Raw genomic sequence first — 19,618 nt, forward strand, 5'->3', positions numbered from 1 at the left:
TATCTACTGGTAGACCCGATCCTTGCTCTTTCTTCTTTTCTTGGAGTCAGGAGTGGTTATATGTCCATAATTCACATAGTACATGCTATGTGTATTATGGACATATAAATATATATTGTAAATATAATGAAATTATTCAATATATATAATGTAAACTAATCAATATTGTAAATATAAATTCAAGATGTAAATTGACAATAAAATATCATTTTAAATAATAATGTAATTATCATAATTTTTTAATATGATTTTTTTTTTATTATTTTTTATTATTATTATTATCTATTATTATTATTTGTTACTAAATTCTATTATCAGATTTGCGACATCACATCTTGCTAGCTGTGACGATAATAACAAAGAATGTTTTGTCAAAAATGTTGGCTTTATAATTATGAAAAAAATGAATTATAATGGAAAAAGTTTGGGAAAGTATGGGCAAGGAATTAAAGAGCCCATACTAAGTGTAGGGCTAGAGAATGAAGGACCTTGATATAATAGAAGTGAAAAAAATACAAATGATGTGACGGGTAATATAATTAGAAACAAATCAATTCAAGAAATGTATTGGTTTCAATGTTCTCATTATAACAAGAAAAGACATAAAAAGGAAACATGTTGAGATATCTATCCTTGTACTATTTGTGGATTATAGGATCCTTCTTAAAAATTGTGTTGAAATAGACAGTGGAAGAAACAACCTATGAAATATAGGCTACAAATGAATTGTGGATGGATTGGCACATCTAGTTGGCAAAAGGTCAGAAATGTGATCAAAATGTTGTAAAAGCATAAATATTCTCATGTCAAATGAAATAGCAATCAAGCAAGTTTTGAACGTTTGAGTTGGGTGATTAATGATCATTCGTTATGACTCAAGGGAAATAAATGTCTTACTATATGTTATTAGTGAGTCAAACATATTAACATTAGGTACCATTTCATCAAGAGAGCTAGAGAACAACAGACAAATCTACTAAGAGTTTTGTGGATCAAAAGATTAGTTGGTAGACATATTTTCCTATTTAACTCGAGGGCACATGGGCTGAAATGTCCCCCTGCCATCCCCAAATTTTGTCAAATTTGAGAAACATCTCAAACACATCTAGGAAAAAATAGTAAACACTTGCCGTCCCATACAGCCTAGCCAATTTTTGTTTCATTAAAAAGAAAAAACACAAAAGTGATAAAAAATAAATCTCTATTCTTGCTTGTTAAAGCTTGCCACATTTAGTCAAAAGTGGCCATTGAAATTGAATATGGACTAGAACATTGTAATCTTGTTCATATAGCTTGCTTGTCCTCTTAACTAGCTTTTATCGAGGACATTCAATCTTCTATCTTCTTAATCTTATTCAAGAAATATGTTAGCCCACACAATCAAGCTGGTAGCAAAGATCAATCCTCTCAAGTATCTACTCAGCAAGGGAGCTCTCATAGGAAGATTAGCTAAATGGGTCATGATTCTAAGTGAGTTTGATATTCAGTACACAAAACGACGAGCTATCAAAGGACAAGTAATTCCAGATCAACTGGAAGAAGCACCACTACCAGACCAACAACCACTACAGGTGCAATTTCCAGACATGGATGTACTCACCATCACACCCAAGCAATGGACCCTATGCTTTGATGGATCCTATACACAACATGGATTGGGTGCCGATATCCTGTTCGTCACTCCAAAGGGGCACACAATTCCAAGATCTTATAGAGTAATGTTTCCATGCACCAACAACATTGTTGAATATGAAGCCCTAGTAATAGGAATTAAGGTAGTCGTAGAATGGCGAATCACAGAATTGAAAGTTTATCGAGATTCTCAATTAGTTATCAATCAGATCAATGATGACTATCAGACAAAGGATGATAAACTAATGTCTTACAAGAGAATGATGGATGTCTTCAAAAAATACTTTATACCCATCGTCTTTGAGCAGATTTCAAGATTGGACAACATAGTTGTCGATGCAATCATCACTATCGCTTCACTGCTGCAAATTCCAGATAAACAGAGTCATTATGAGTTCCTAGTAGAGCAATTGTTTTCCCCAACCTATGACAATTCCGCATCCCAATTCATCTATGCCCTAACTGGTTCGGATTCACCTCTGTACAGGAAGATCTATGATTATCTCAAAAGTAATACTCTCCCACCCAACCTATCTCGCAACCAAAAATGTAGCTTCATCCGACAAGCTGCCCGCTATACCTTAATCGCTGGCGTACTTTACCATTGAGGTCTAGATGGTACTCTTCTTTGATGCCTCGATCGTAACGAATCTGACTCTTCCTTACATGAGCTTCACAAAGGTATTTATAGTACACAATCAAGTGGTCCTACTCTTGCCAAGAAACTTTTGACAATTCACGGTAACCTCACACATGCACCAGCATAGGAGCTACAACTGTTCACCACATCTTGGCTTTTCTATCAATGGGGAGTTGATCTGGTAGGGAAAATTGATCCTTCCTCTTCAAATGGGCATAAGTTCATTATCACCACCACGAAGTATTTCACCAAGTGGATCGAAGCAATCTCGATGACCACCATAACTAGAAAATAGATCTCATCATTCATCCTCAATTATCTCATTTGTAGATATGGCATTCCCAATTCTATCATCATAGATAACAGACGTCCTTTCAAGAATCAAGATGTGCGAGATCTATTTGAATGATTCAAAATCCAACATCGCTTCTCCACACCATACTAGCCATAGGGGAATGGCCAAGCAGAAGTGTCAAAGAAAACAATCCTAAAAATCCTCAAGAAAATAGTAAATGATGTTGGCAAGGATTGGCATGTACAACTCAATCTGACACTTTGGGCCTACAAGACTAGTATCAGGACACCTACAAGGGCAACGCCATATTCATTGGTGTATGGTTCAGAAGCAATTCTGCCTTTTGAGGAAGAAATCCCATCTCTCCAAGTATCTTTGAAGGGCCTCATACCAGAAGAGGAATATCAAATAAATAGGTTGCAGGAACTAGAACTTTTGGATGAAAAATGACAACATGCCTATGATCATCTCAAGACATATCAGAAATGAATGTGCAGAAGCTATAATCATAAAGTCATCCCAAGGGATTTCAAAGTCGGTGATCTCATCCTATAGAAAATCCCAGAAATCAGCAAGATCGAGAGAAGAAGGGGAAATTTCAACCTAATTGGTTAGGACCTTTTGTCATCATATTAGACTATGGATCAGGAGCATCTCAGTGATCAACTTCAGAAGGGGACATGCTCAACCAAAAAATAGCATCCATCTTAAGAACTTCTACACTTGATTTGTCCAATGCACGGATCAAGCAAAAAAGCAAAAAAAAATTTTAAAAATCAGAAAATTACAAAAATAATAAAAAGCAAATCAAAAGGTACAATAAAAACAAGTGGTGAAAACCTGGCAAATAGGCATCATTTGTGAGAGAACAACTCCTCTATCTATTAGTACTCACATCATATATTTGATCCATCTGATCTAAGCTAATAGCCATCGCAGAACACTTATGCAAGCAACATTATCCCGGACATACTTAGCATAGTCACTGTCCTTGACTATCTAAACAGTTACCCATATCATATCCCACCATGGCTTGGTGATCAATGAATATATCGACATTCAAAAATATGCGTAACTGGGGGAAACATTCATCTCACTTTAGCATTCAAACAAAAAACAAGGATCGCAGCATACTAGGGAACCAATGTCAAAACTACTCATCGAGCTAGAAAACCGGATCATTATCCAACTGCAACTTCAACACACACACAATGGATGATTTTTGTGAATTATTATGTCTTTACATTTGGCATGAGTTTTTGACTATTTGTCTCTTAATTTCTAAATCATTAGATCTTCTGAGTTATTCAAGGATGCACTGAGCTAGAGAAGCAACTAAGGAATCTGATATTTTCCTTGGTTTTTTGTCTATGAGGCGATCATTTGTATGGTGCAAATTTGTATCAAGACATGATTGGAAACATATCATTGAAGACATTTTCCACTTTGCACATAAAGATGGTTAACTCTTGTCTATTTTACGCAAGCAATACTCAGGTTGCCTTGGTTCAATTATACCTTGAAGCTTGTAGCATCTTGCAATATCAAATATCCATGTTAGTTTTACTCGGGTCATTATGGTTTAATTATACCATGATACTTGTATTAAATTTTAACATATCAAAAGCTCAATGATGACAAAAAGAGCACAAAAAAGTGGCTAAACGGGAATGACTACGACATAATTAAAGTGATCATTAAGTTGCATATCATTATAACCTGGCATTTATTTGCATATCATTTAAACTTGCATTTAGTTGCGTATCATTTTAAAACTTTCATTTAGTTGAATATAATTTTAAAACTTGCATTTAGTTGCATATCATTTTAAACTTGCATTAGTTTCACATCATTATCATTATCATACATCTCAGTTTCAAGATACATCTCACATCTCATTATCATTATCATACATCTCATTTTAAAGATACATCTCACAAATCATAAACATTTAGATAACATCACATCTCATTTCAAATTAAACACAACAATACATCATCACATTATCGCCCATTCCATCATGAACCATGCATTCACATCATCATATAATAATCAAAATCAAAAGATCAAAAATATCATTATTATCTAAACATCTAATCATCATCATAAAATCATCATATCAAAACATAATGCATATTGTAAATCACTCATCACCAATAACACATCCCATGTGGATCAGAGAAAATCAGTGCCATATATATATCTCAAAAATGGTCAAAATATACAAGGGATATCATGTCTGTCAAAATAAAACAAAAGTGATCAACATGCCACAAAGACAGGTCTCTCAGGTATGACTATCTCCTAAGGCAGAATGTCTGACAACAGATGTCCCAGCTCCTGGATCTCCACCAGATGGATCACGTTGGGCAGGCCTCGTAACACCTGTTCTCTCTGTCCACGTATGGCTATGGCTAGATAGAGTGGACGCCAGTGCAACATAGCTAGGAGCTCTGTGATCTCAAGGGACCACCTCCTCGTATAAATGCCTATAATACTCAGCCTCCCTGGCTGAGTACTATATCTCTCTCAATGTGTCCTGAACTGGGACATTAGTCGAGGCTCTCTCTAACTTGTCAGCAAGGGCCTTTGCCTAGCCCAACGCTCTATCTCTATATCCCACTCTGTGATAACCTATGTAATATGTCATTGTTGCACTAGCACTTGTGCCTGCAGCTCCTACACCGAGACCTGTAGCACCCTGATCTGAGAATCTTATCAATGGGTGGGCACCCTAATCTAAACGGGTACCTGTGTTGTGGTCCCACCCACACCTGTCCCTATCTGAGGTGTTGGTGGAGGTAGAACGTTAGATCTCCTCCTCTGGGAAGGTCGCTTATCATTCTCTATCCTACCCACATCAGCTAACACCGCACCTAGCCTCCCACCCCCACCCCCACCCACACCAAGAATGATACAACCTCTTCCACCACCCCCTCTACCTCTGTCTCCACCTCCACCTCTATCTCCTCCATCTCCTCTACCTCCTCCTCCTCCACCACCTCCATATCCTCCACCATCACCTCTAGTACCTCCCTCTCCTACCTCCTCTCCCTCATCCTCCTCTCTTCATCTAGCTCCCCCTCGCCTCTATGGCTGCTCCTCCTCATCATCATCAACAACTGGAAACAGCTCTGTCAAATCAGATATTGTGCCACGACATGTGCCATAAAGTAGGTGGAGAAATCCTTTGTCATTTTAGTATCTATGACCCTGACCCCATAATCCCAAATCTATCTAGCTAGGGACATGTACTCATCAACAGTTGCCCCGCTATGTAGGGTAGGTCCCCACTCCAGCACATCCTATCATCGACAAGTATACAAATAGGCTCCTTATGGCATCCACTGTTGTCTACCATATTGCTGATGAACGCGGTTGTGCAAGAATCGCTCAATAATAAAGGGCGTCCGCCCAATTAGGTACCTTGACATATATACATAGGTTATCTCTAGCCCATCCTCCACCCACACCTCACAATCCATATATGGTCTCCAGATGACCATATCAATATCATCTAGCACCCTCTGCCAATGCTCTAGTTTGCCCAGCTCTTACTGGACAACTACACTTGTATACCCATAAACATATGCCCAATCAATTGGCCTATCCCTGTCAGCAAGCGGTCTTGACATTGGCATATGCTCCCAGGCCCACACCTGTAACAATGTCACCCTAGCTGATAAACTAGTATATCCTAGATATACTACCTAGTGAATCTCTCTGTATAGATGGGCCAACATACAACACCCCTATGCAAACCTACATCACCATGTCCTCCAGAACCAATCCCCATCCAACGATTAGTACCTTTGACCTATGGTCGGGACACAAGAACCCACCAATGAAACTTGCTAATACCGATGGTAGCAGAGCATAACCTAAATCCAAAAACTCCTACCACGAGATCTCGTAGCCACTACTCTCATCATCCTAAAAGATATGGCAGAGAGCCTTTGTGCCACCCTTCTCGATTTGCTTGTAAGGAAATAGAGCCCCAACCACAGGAATCCGCAGAATCTGATAATAGTCCTCTGGTGTGACTGTCATCTCACCAGTCACCAAGTGAAAGGTGTATGTATCACTGATCTACCTCTCTGCCAAAGCTGTAAGTAACTCTCGGTTAATGATATACCAGATCATGTCTAACAAAGATGATAACCCATATCTCTCAATCACATCTCTATTAGCATGTGACAAACATGGGATAAGTGTCCATAGCCTCAAAAATCACTCTCGAGACTAGAACATGCAAAGCTCTGCCTGCAAAACAAGACATATCCATCATCAGTTCTCAATTCCATTCAATCTAACAGCAATCAAAATAAATCAACTTGAAAAAGCGAAGCATATCAAGAACACATCAGAAACACATTCACATCATGTCAGTGAATCAATCAGTGCATCATATCAAGATCAATATCGAAAAATCAAGATCCATATTGAAAATCAAAGACCCATATCGAAATCAAGGACCCATATCGAAAATCAAGGACCCATATCAAAAATCAGACTCATATTGAAAATCAGACTCATCAAGAATCAAGGACCTAGATCAAAATCAAGGACCCATATTGAAATCAAGGACCCATATTGAAATCAAGGACCCATATCGAAAATCAGAACTCATATCGAAATCAAGGACCCATATCGAAAATCAAGAACCCATATCGAAAATCAAAGACTCATATCAAAAATCAAGGACCCATATCAGAAATCAAAGACCCATATCAAAATCAAGATCCATATCGGAAATCAAAGACCCATATCGAAATCAAGGACCCATATCGAAAATCAAGATCCATATCGAAAGCAAAAAATATTGAAATCAAGGACCTATATCAAAAATCAAGATCCATATCGAAAGCAACTCATATCGGAATCAAGGACCCATATCGAAAGCAACTCATAACGACATCAAGACCCATATCAAAATCTAAACCATATTAGAGTAATCAACGGACCCATATTGACATCTACACAACCTATCTAATCTATTTGACTCATGACACATTGTTTACAACACTTTTTTTCCATCTTTGGACCCCACGTGCTAAATCAGGGCCCCAAAAGCTAAGCTGCCACATATGCGCTAACCTTTTCCAGGAATGCATTGTAAAACACAACCTACGTGCTAACTGACACACCATTTGTGCTACCCTGTTTACCAAACATGCTAAGCTATCCTAAGTGCTAACTAGCCGAAAGCAACTCATATCGAAATCAAGCACCCATATCGAAAGCAACTCATAACGACATCAAGACCTATATCAAAATCTAAACCATATTAGAGTAATCAATGGACTCATATTGACATCTACACAACCTATCTAATCTATTTGACTCACGACGCATATTTTACAACACTTTTTTTCAAACTTTGGACCCCACATGCTAAATCAGGGCCCCAAAGGCTAAGCTACCACATATGCGCTAACCTTTTCCAGGAATGCATTGTAAAACACACCCTACGTGCTAATTGACACACCATTTGTGCTACCCTATTTACCCAACATGCTAAGCTATCCTAAGTGCTAACTGGCCTACCCATTGTGCTTCTATGCATATCCTATGCACTAAAACCATCCTACGTGTTAACCTACCCTCGACCGCCCTACAATGTGGCACTGAGACGCTACACCTACCTAGGGTTTTCTACGCTTTAACCTTCCTATCGTATGCGCTAGACAACCTACCCTAAGTAATAAACCAGCAAAATACAACCCCAAACTGAAAAACATGATGAAAATAAATAAAAATAATAAAAAAAAAAGATGAATTTTGGCCACTTACTGGTGGGCCATATGTGGCGGGTCTCTGGTATCGCCTGACAAGCTCAAATCGGTGTGAGGAGTATGGAATCGACATCATTGTTAAAGCTCTAAATGTCATAATCACAAAGAGACAAGTGTGCAAGTGATTTTTCAAAGTCACTTTTTACCTTTTAATAGGGTAAAATCTAGGGTTAATAAGTGGGGCATGTATTTTATTCCTACTTTTTCATTTTTAGCCTTATCAAGATCATTTTTCGGGAGATGAATCAATAATGTGCATACAACGCAGCCAATATTCTCATATTGTAATTAAATTTAGAAACGATCATAACCTTGACAACTTTTCACTAAATCCTTGATTCATCTCCCGAGGGGGCATCATCAATAGTGTTCATCAAATCTATATCTGGGGCATCATATCGACACTTTGACACACAACATCATATCAATCTAATTTTGGCGACATATCCAACAATTTTATTTGAATCAACATGTGCACACACATCACTTCAAAGAGGGGAAAAATGTAGACATGTAAATATGACCACTTTCCTAAATAAATATTTAATATTTATTTTAAACCCCGTTCCTCCTATTAATTAAATTTTATCTAATTAATTTCTTCATTTCTCAATTTATTTAATTAAATTCACATAAACCATTTTTAGCCTTTAATTAAATAAATCACTTTATTTAATTAATTCCTTTTTCTCTCTTTTTAATTAAACTTACATTTAATTAAATTGATCCTTGCAAATAAATAAGTCTAATTTATTTATTAAATCCCCCCACTTGTGTTTATGCAAGTTGCATCTATTTTAGTTGAAATAAAGTAATTTTTTTTATTTTAAAATCATTTTCCCTCATCCACTTGGATTTTCCTACATCTCCCACTTGCCTCCTAAAACCCTTCTAGATTCTTCTAATCACTTCCAATTTAGCCTAATTCATCTCCTAATTATTGTCACATTCCTAAGCAAAGAGAAGTCACTTCTCAAAGCCTCTGAAGTCTTCAATAACCATTAAAGGCTTTGTGTCTTTAAATATTTAACCTCTAAAAGTCTTCCAAACCATTAAAGGCTCTTAGATAACCATTTATGGTTAACTCACATTTGGCATTTGGTTAGAGACTTTCCTCTAACTTAACCATCCTTTTGACTCAAGAGTCCCATCAAGCATTCATGGCTTTAACCTTGGTTATCCTATTAACCCTTGCACAAGAGTTTACCCCTTGTGTAAAAGCTTTATCCATTGGATAACCCTAACCTCCTAGTGTAACCTTCATGTCTTCTTAGGCATTTAATGTTTCTTGCATCTCCTCTCAAGCAACCTCTTATTAAGATTATTCAATCTCTACCATCCATTGCCCTATTTTTCATATAAATAGAGCTCTCGTTCTTCATTTTCAAATAATCCAAGTTTCATGCATCTACATTATAGTCTAATTTACTAAGCATTTTAGCCTCTATTTGTTAAAACATCATCATAAATATTTAAAAGCATTTCATTTTCATATCAATAATATATCCATGCTAGTACATCATGATTAAGATAATTTAGCACTATCTTTATCATATCATTATCTTCGTACTAGCTTAATCATCATAGTTTTATATCATGTATATCTTAGAATGCATACATGCATATAAATAAAATATCACCCGTTCTTGGAGTTATCATCCGTAGGTCATTTGCTCAATTATCTAAGAGCAAAACATTAACTTTAGGGATCCTGTGAGATAGAGAACAATGAGACACCCCTTGGAAAGTTGAACTAATTGAATTAGTTCATATACTTGCATCAAGAGTCTCATTGGTGTGTGGGTCTTTTAGATTTGATTTATTCATTTTTGTCACCACATTTTCCCGCATACACCTACAGTTAATGATTCAAGATTAGACACAATGATTAACATGGCAAGTATGAAGCCTATTAATGATCAACAGTGACCAACAATCATCTTATGAACAACAACTAAATACACAACAAATTCAAACTATCATAAAGCAACGTTGGAAAAGAATAAAGGAGAAATAATAATATAAAAATCTAATAAAATAGAAGAAAATGACAAAAATTAAAAAAAAGACAGAAATGGGGAAAAGACAATAAACAACAAAGAGAAAAGACAAAAAGTGCACATTGAGATAAGAAGAAGGAATGACTATGAAAAATTAAAGAGCATCAAATGTTTTTGAAAAGCCATATGACAACAATCGTATCAGACAAAATTCTATATAAGACAAAATGCATAAAAGATAAATTATGAAAAGCAATGATTAAATGAGATTAATATAGCAATGACTAAAAGGTTGATGATTAAGTGGTAGCAATGATAACAAACATCAACTAAAAGCAGCAATGGCAATAAAATACATGGTTGAAAATATTAACTATAAGTTTGTTATGACTTCATGAAGGATATGATCTCATTGCAAAGGTGAATAAGACAGTCAAACAAATATTATGAAGAGGTGTGATTTAGTGTATTCACTAAACATTCTAAAAAAACTATGATATGTTTAAAGAGAAGTCAATATGATTAAAGTGATTATTAAAGCGGGTGTAATGTGTTTTAAGGAAATGATAAGAGGTGTGATTTGATAAAAGAAATTTGGTTGGTTTAATAAGGACGTGTCTCTTTAATTCTGAAAAGATATGTCACTTCAAAGAATATAAAGATATAAAAAGGAGAAGAATGAGAGATAAAGTGTTGAGGGTGTTGTGTGAAGATTAATCATATACATCAAATTGCGAGAGTGATATCTGAAGTGTATTTGTGTGAGTGTATAAATATTGAAGACAAATAAAACACACAAGCAGATTTGGAGTAAAACCTAGATATATTATGCCATGCTTCTGGAAGAAAAATAGCATTACATAAATCTTGTTTCCTAGGATGGGAGGAAGCTCCACTGAGATGGCTTTGTAAATTCCCTCTCAAATGGGAAGGTCCAAATCAAATTGTGAAGTACCTTGGCATTCCCTTCTCCGTTGTCCCTAATTTGAAAGAAATGTGGGAGTGGATTAGAAACAAGATTGATAAGAAGTTATCTAAATGGAATAGAATTTTTTTGTCTTTGGCGGGAAGATTCTAGGTATGCCAAAAGATTACATCTTCATATAACATCTACTATTCCTCAGCCTAGCTCTTTTGCAACTACCAATTTAACTATATCTAGAAACAAATAAGAATTTTTCTTTGGTCTGATTGGAAAGGTAGCAGGAAGCAACATGTTGTTAAATGGGAATGGTGTATTATCAAGAAACAAAAGGGTGGTATGGGACTCAAAGATCTAAGGTTGCAAGGTATTTCTCTAGCATCCAAAAGGATTTTCAGGGCCATGGATGGCAATAAGCCTTGGAAGGTTCTTGTTAGACACAATATTTCCCGACTAGTTCCAAAGAGAGCCAGAAAATGGAAGAATCTTCCTTTACGTGACTTGCTGGTAGGTGAATTTCAAGTGGCTCCATCTGGGTCTGAGGTAATCAAGTCACTATGGAAAGCCTGGGAAGCTGTAATTAAGTTTATTAGACCGTCTACTAATTTAGATTCTATCACAGGGAATAAATCCATCTAGTGGAATTTGAAGCATAATGATAAACCTCTTGCTTTATTGCAAGGCTGCTACTGGCATAATCAAGGCATCAGGGTATTGGATGATATTATGCATAATGGAATTTTTCTCTCTTGAAAGGAGGTCTCCATCAAATTTGGTATTCCTCACTCTCAATCTAGAACCTTTAAAGTCTTGAGAGATGCCCTCTCCCGTATCCTATCCCAGCACCCCAACTACCCCTCTCAATCTCCCCCTGTTGTCCTTTGTTGGTCGAATGGTATGCCCCTACCCCTCCTCAAGGCCAAACCTATCTATGACTCCCTGTTAAATATTGATTGCATCTTTGATTACCTTAACTCCTCTTGGAACCTTGTCTAACCCCCGCAATACTGGAGTAACTATTTCATGAGATTCTGGGTAGGTCCCTCAGAACCAAAAAAAAATTTCTTTGGCTGGTAGTTGATCCTTCAAAAACTGCCCTTGAAAGACTTTAAGAGAAACTTCTTCATTTGTAAAATATGCCACCTCCCTGAGACTGTAAATCATGTTTTTTTTTACTGTCACTTTGCTAAGGAAGTGTGGAAAAATTTTGGTATAAAATTTGGTGATAGCTCTAGAGATTTTGTGGCTGGTATGAAAATTTCACAATGATGATGTCTTTACTGGTAAACCTAGGAACCTTACTGAGTCTCTGAGGAGACTCATTTTTCACTTAATTTCCCTGCAGGTTACTGTGGTCCTCAGGTTAGATGAAGGAAAATTTGATCAATGGATCAAGGATGGCTCTACAATTATTTATTTGAAGGAATTATCTGATGGTTGTACATGGGACCAGGTTGGAAGCAACAATACAATGGTTGTACATGGGACCGGGTTGGAAGCAACAATACAATGTTTGAACAGGCCTGAAGTTCATGCACCAACTGGAACAAAGACAAGCTAGGATGGATGTTGTTCATAGAGAAGAATGAATTCATACCCAGAATGTACACCTTCATGTAGAACAGATTGTTAATGTTCTGATTGAAGTCTAGATGGAAGGGGACAATGGATGGACTGCATGGTTTCCCCTAGCTGGGAACAATAGTTTATCTGATACAAATACATCATTTGACTGACTATGGGGTGTAGTTCTTTATTGGTTTTGTTCTGTCTATGGGGTGTAGTTCTTTATTGGTTTTGTTCTATGTTACTCCTTTGTTTTGTAAGTAAGTGGGTATGATGTATTTTTGTAAGTTTTGATTCGTCCCTTGCTGATAAGATTCATGAACTAATGCGATGAAGATGTAATTTTGATACTTTATATTTAATCCAAAAAAAAACGTAGAAACGAGACTTGAACTCAGCATGGACTTGGCAAGGCTGACCTAAATTAAGACTCGGCAAAAAATTTGTAAAACTCGATAGGACTCAACAAAAAACTAGTTTCTAGTGTCTTGCCCAGAGCGAGTTCTTGAAGAGTCCCGAATCCCTGAGACTCAGCTAGGATCATAACAAACAACACAGTGCCTTGTTAAGAAAAACATTTATGGGGAAATGTCCCCCTTGAAAATGTAGACATTTCCAAGATGGGGACGTCCCCAAGATGCGAGGACTCTTGGGGAATATCCCTTCGTTGTCCCTCCACCTCCACCAAGTTTGCTCCACCATCTTCGAGACGTTTCCTCACTAGGTGGACATTTCTCAGAAATTTCTTGTGTCCAAAATGCCAAAGGGGATGTTTTGATGTCCCCGAGACTCACAGATATTCCTCAACCTTGGAGGGGACTTGCAAATTTTTAAGACTAATCAATATTGTTGAGTTTATTTCAAGTTGTTTAGCATTGTTTGGGGATAAACATGGTTGCATAGAGTGAGTTTTAAGAGGCTTTAAGGGACTATTGAGACCTACAATGGTGATGTTTTGGGCTCATAATTGTTATCACTACTTAATAGGAGAGAGCATTGTTTTAGTTTGCATGGTTCTTACACTTGTTAAAAAATAAAAGATCATCTAGAGTGGTCATTACATCGATTTTTTTCATGATGACAAAATTGAAATAAATTTAAGCTATTATTTCTATACCTTGAGCTGAAATGATAGGGGTAATTAGAGCTCTTACTGTCTCTAGGGTTAGATCTTTTAAGATACTCCAACAAAATCTTTCTAATTATAACTTAATGTTCAAAGTTCAATGCAATCATTGAAATGTCTTAACTTATTCCTTATACATATTTTTTATAACTAATTTTTCAAGTACTATATGTATTATGTCAGCACCACTCCCCCACCATCCCTCGAGGAAACGTCCCCAAACTTAGGCCCCAAGTACCCCTATCCCTGGAATGCGTGCCCTCGTCTCCCGAAGGAAACATCCCCAAAACTCATGGAACAATGAAAAGAGGAGTAATATATGTTTATCATATATACACGATGAGGTGATGAGAACCATGAATAATCAGTTCTAGAAGAGCAGATAAATGAATTCAATGTATGCAGATTCAAATGAAGAATGTGCCAAGTTGATAGGTGAAATTTAAAAGAAACTTCAAGCGGAATTATGGAAATGTTTATTGCAGACCTCTGATCGGACTTATAATAGATTCAACAAAGAATATATGGAGATTAAAGATAATTATAATGTCCATCATCCATTGAAGAAGCAACATAATCAAGGTGGAACCATAATTTGGAAGTTGGTGCTTCCTAAATGAGAGATTGAATATATGCAGATTAAAGATAATTGTAATGTCCATCATCCATTGAAGAAACAACATAATGAAGGTGGAACCATAATTTGGAAGTTGGTGCTTCCTAAAGGAGAGATTGGTGTCTCTCGCTAAGTCGGTGCCTAGCAATGGGGGTTGATGCCTCTAGTAGGTTGGTGCCTACAAATTGTGGCAGTTGGTGCTTTTAGTGAGTTGGTGCTCACAAACTAAGTTAGTGGTTGGTGCCTTGTAATGTCCCCTTCTCAGCAGTGATCAGTTCAGTTGGTCGTTAGCCTATTCCAAAGGCCTGTAGGCTAGTCAGGAGTAGTAATTAGGGTTTCCTATTTTCTAGGAGGATTCTTTGGCAGTTTTGGTGGCTTGCATGTTGGAGTTTTACAATTTTGATTCTGGATTCCTTCTGGGTTTTCAGAGCACTTTGCGATGATGTGACATGCAACTAAATCTAAGGACTTTTTCAGACTTACTATTTTTTATTTTTTTAGTAAGTTGCGACGACTGCTCAAAATGTGGTTAAAATGCATTTTGACACACTTAGTATTTTTAGCAATACGCTATTTTTAGTAAGTACTATTTTTAGCAGGGTTTCAACAAGCCAGTTTAGATGGCTATTTTTAGCAGGTCAGTTTGAGCAGATGGTCTTCCAACATTCTTGGAGTTATTTTTGGTAGTTCAGAGCTTATGTTGGGCGCTTCATTGTAGAGGTGAAATGTTTTATTAAGTGAAATATTATTAAGGCATGATGGATACCTTAAGGAGGAATAAATTGATTTTTATAATATGTTTCAGTTTATTACCTTTGGATGCCACTTTATACTTTATTGATATTTTTTTATAAAGTATATTTGCCTCTTTGTGAAGGATGATTTAGGAAAAAAGGAGAAATGAAATGCAAATTTCAAAATAATGAGAAGTGATTATGCATTTGGGTTTGGCGTCCATTTGGAGGGAATGTGGATTTGAATTTGGAGTCACAAAGGCTATATATGAGGGCTGGGCTCTTGTTTTTTTAATCCATGAATATTTTGTAACAAACTGTTGTCGAAATTGAGATTGATTTGCTTCGAGGAATGCATACCTCCTAGTGTGTTCTTGGCTTCTTGCTTGAGAGATAGCAACTAGTTGAGACTGTGAGGCTGTTTTTTACACTGAAGAACAAAAGGAGTTCATTGTAAAGGGGTCTTTGATGTTTTTTGATGTTTTTGGGGTGTTTGTGAGTTTACTAGGTTGTTGGTTTTGCTATGGAGTTGAAAGTGATTTTCAATCATAAATCTAAGAGGGATTTTTTGTTGCTTCTAGGTAATCTCTAATTGTTTTCCTATGGTCTAGGTGCCCTTTCCTCTTGATTTTCAAGTTCTATTTTGCATATTGGAATTTTATCTTGAAGTTTGCCCTTTCCTCCCAGGTCGTACCATGCATGTGGTTGTCTTGGGAAGCATGCTTTAATTGTTAGATCAAATTCGCAACTGGTTTTGGGTCTTGGCTTGGACGTCTTCTCTCTAGACTTCATTACCATTTTATTTCAAGTCAATCCATTGTGTTTTGGAGGAGATAGGAGCATTTTAGTGTGTCTCATGTTGCTGGTCTACATTTTCAATTTGTTCATTAAGTATTCTAGACTTTAGTAGTTTGAGTTTGGAGTCGTTTTCCTTGGTTATGAGCCTCTTGAAATTTGGGAAAAAACATTGGATATCATTTGTAGTTGTTGGACAACAATATTACTTGATTTGCAATTCATGCTTCATAATGTAATGTTGATTAGTAGTACTAACAACATATGTCATTCTGATTAGTTCCCTAATACCCACTATATAAGTGGAAGAGGCTGGTTTACCACCTAAGACAGTTATTTTATCTTTCCAACATTTTGATTATCAACTAATAATGTATTGCTCCCGCTGCATAAGTGGTTGAGTCTTCCCTTTGATTTTGTAATTTCCCCACTAAATAAGTGGAAGTGGCAAATTATACCGCCAAGTTGTTTAATTTTCATTATTTTCTTATCGGTCATTTCATGCCTTTAGTAGGTTGGTGCCTACAACATTGTAAAAGAAGAAATATGTAGAAGCATTGATTTGTCATGGTTTTTCTCCCATTTGGGTTTCCATGTAAAATATTGTGTTATTGTGTTCTTACTATATGCATGATTGTTAAAAAATAGTAAATAATGCTATTATGATTAATAAAGTTTAAATTGGTAAAATCCATTGTTCTACTGATTCACACTCCCCCTCCCCCCTCCCTCCTCTCAGTATTATTGTGTTCTCTTCATACACTGCCCTAGCATGCAATTTGAAATTATTTGCACTTCAATTGACTCATAAAAGCTAATAAGGGTGGAAAGAATTGGCCCAAATTAAGAAATTCAAATTTGAAAGGTTGGGAATTAAATCCACACACGTGAGAATTACTTGGGTCAATTCTGCACTCGTAAATCTAAACCAAGGTGGCAAACAACTAGATGTGAGATCAGATCCAAATACTAGACATAAGTGATGATGGGGTTAGGCTAGGAAAGGCTAATTTGCCAACTTCCACAAAAAGGACATAATCTTGCACAGTAGTCAATGCATAGAGGACAACTTAGTTGTCATAAGCACAAAATCTAAAGGAAACCGGCATAGTATCAATTTTCAGCATTTCAATATTTAAAAATATAATTTCCAAATGCTTTGAAAACATTACAGAAATAGAGATAATATTCATTTTGGAGTAGCTGATATTAATTATGAAATATTTGAAAACAAACAAAAAGTCGAACTGCAAGTATTTTCCCTGTTGTGTATATATTGATTTTTAAATTTCCATCTTTTTAATGAATAAGGAATCATATTGGTTCAATTTCAATTCAAGATGATATAATGAGACCAGGCTAGAAATGAGAGTAAGTTAAATCTTTGTACACAGAGAATGTAGATTCTGATTACCTAAAACAAAATGATACCAAATGGAAAAGCAACCTGAAACTTTCCCATATGTAGTAACTTAGATCCCAAAATATTAAATGCTTCATTCTAGAATCTATTGCAAAATACTATCATAGTTGAGATAATGTTGCAATGGAAGTTGAACATCCATACATCCACTTGCATAAAAGCTCAAAACTTTAACTGCTTGACCAGAATGATTTATACCATCTCTTCAATTCCAAAAACCAGAAATATAACGAAACATGCAATCAAACCTATTTTCTCAACCATATTCAACAAAATAATCTGATTTGAATAAATGGAAATGTACAATCCAGCCTCCTTTCCCTTATTATATTCTGTTTAGTTAGATTAGTCTTGCTAGAAGCAACGGTAAGGAGATACTTTCCCATACATTCAAGCAAAGAAACAGTTATAGTCACTATTGCTTCCTTAACTCGTATTCTCCATCATTCTCTATTGCTTAGTTAACCTATATTCATCATCAAATTCTATTGCTTCCGTAATCTGTATTGTCCATCATTAACTTCGATTGCTTCCTTAACCTATATTCTCCATCATTAACTTCAAACTTGTCTTCCGATACAAGACGAGACAAAAACATTTGCAGCTGATGTAGTGATAGGTCATACACATAAAATCCATGAGAATGATCCTGCAAGAGGAGGGGAAAATTGAGCAACCTGCAGGGACTAGTGAAATGCTATAAAGCTATATCAAGTTCAACACACATGATAACTTAGGAAATTTTCCCCATGTACTTACACTAAGCCTCTTATGAATTTCTTCAAGCTTCAGAGACGAGAAGTTGGTCAGCATCCCTTTAACAAAATATTGTAGAATCCCAACAAAATGTCAGATCCTCTAGTGAAGACTAGATCTTCATCAATTTAAAATATACAAAAAATGTTAGGAATTGATTCTAATTCAATAATTAGCCTATATTAAATTCCACAAAGGACTTAAAGAACTACATTTACGTTTTCTATGTATACGCAGCTCAAATAAGCTAAGAGTTAAAATGTTTCTGTAGAGCATCCTGTATGATTTCAAGACAACTTTGACGCAGCTGTTCCATTCATGAAGTAGCTTTGCAACCTATTTTGAAATAATATAATTTAACATGCGTTTTCAAATAATTTACAAAATTAATGCATCATTTGAAGACACTACATTTAATACGCAAAATAAATATTATGGAAAGATGATAAATAAGACTGAAAATTAGAAATATTATGGCGAGACAAAATAATTGATTTACATTTTGGGAAACTTTTAATCACTATAATCACAGTTACAGGGATGTGGTTCCATGGATATTTAGCAGCTTTCTAAAGAGAGAGCCCTGTGACTTTTCCAGGTTATGAAATTTGATTTATAGCTTTATACAATTGTAGATTCTTCTAGTTTTGAACAGAAACCAGGATTATTCTATGTAAATTACTGTTTGGCAGATTGCTCCTATGATACGGTGAAGAGAAAATGTGTTGCAGCCTGTTACAAAAAGTTAATAGTATTGAGCATGAAGTTTATATGGCCCAGAAGATAGCACATAGTGACTTGGACATATTTTAGTTCTACAAATATACCTGGGTATATGTGAAATTGATATGGAAAAATATTTTTGGCAGCTGTAAGATACCCATGTCATTTTGACATTGTATTGAAATTAATATTTTGATCAATAAAATTGATAGGTGTGCTGCCATCCACTCCATATGCTATCTATTAGGAATTTAGGCCAAGTAACAAGAAGCTATATTCTTGTTTTCACACAGCATAGTGGTTGGCATCAAGCAGGTAAGAGAGATTTTGGCACATCGGTATCGAGGTTCTAGAAATTAAGTTCAATTTTGAGTCAGGAATCCACATCTTTCAATGAGCCATTTGGCAGATACGTGCTGTAGAATTCATAATGCAATTATGCCTATCGCTGCAAGGGACTGAACCTGCAAAAGGTGATAGTTAAGCAAACAAAATGCAACTGAATTGCAGAGAGACAAGTAATAGACAAAGTCAAGAACGGAATAGAATATGTATCTTATATGATATGCAAATTGCATTAGCTCTTCAATCAGAA

The 19,618-nt window shown here is 36.0% G+C and overlaps 1 long non-coding RNA gene across 1 annotated transcript; it reads right to left on the minus strand.

Annotated features, from left to right (window-relative positions):
- Positions 1–17,701: 17,701 nt before the first annotated feature.
- Positions 17,702–18,372, minus strand: LOC131068622 (uncharacterized). The gene is made up of 2 exons (XR_009112048.2): positions 18,304–18,372; positions 17,702–18,193 (listed from the first exon to the last, which is right to left on the minus strand). It is a non-coding gene; the product is annotated as an uncharacterized LOC131068622 (long non-coding RNA).
- Positions 18,373–19,618: the final 1,246 nt, after the last annotated feature.

Source organism: Cryptomeria japonica, chromosome 11 (genome assembly GCF_030272615.1).
Source record: "Cryptomeria japonica chromosome 11, Sugi_1.0, whole genome shotgun sequence".
Classification (NCBI taxonomy): Eukaryota; Viridiplantae; Streptophyta; class Pinopsida; order Cupressales; family Cupressaceae; genus Cryptomeria; species Cryptomeria japonica.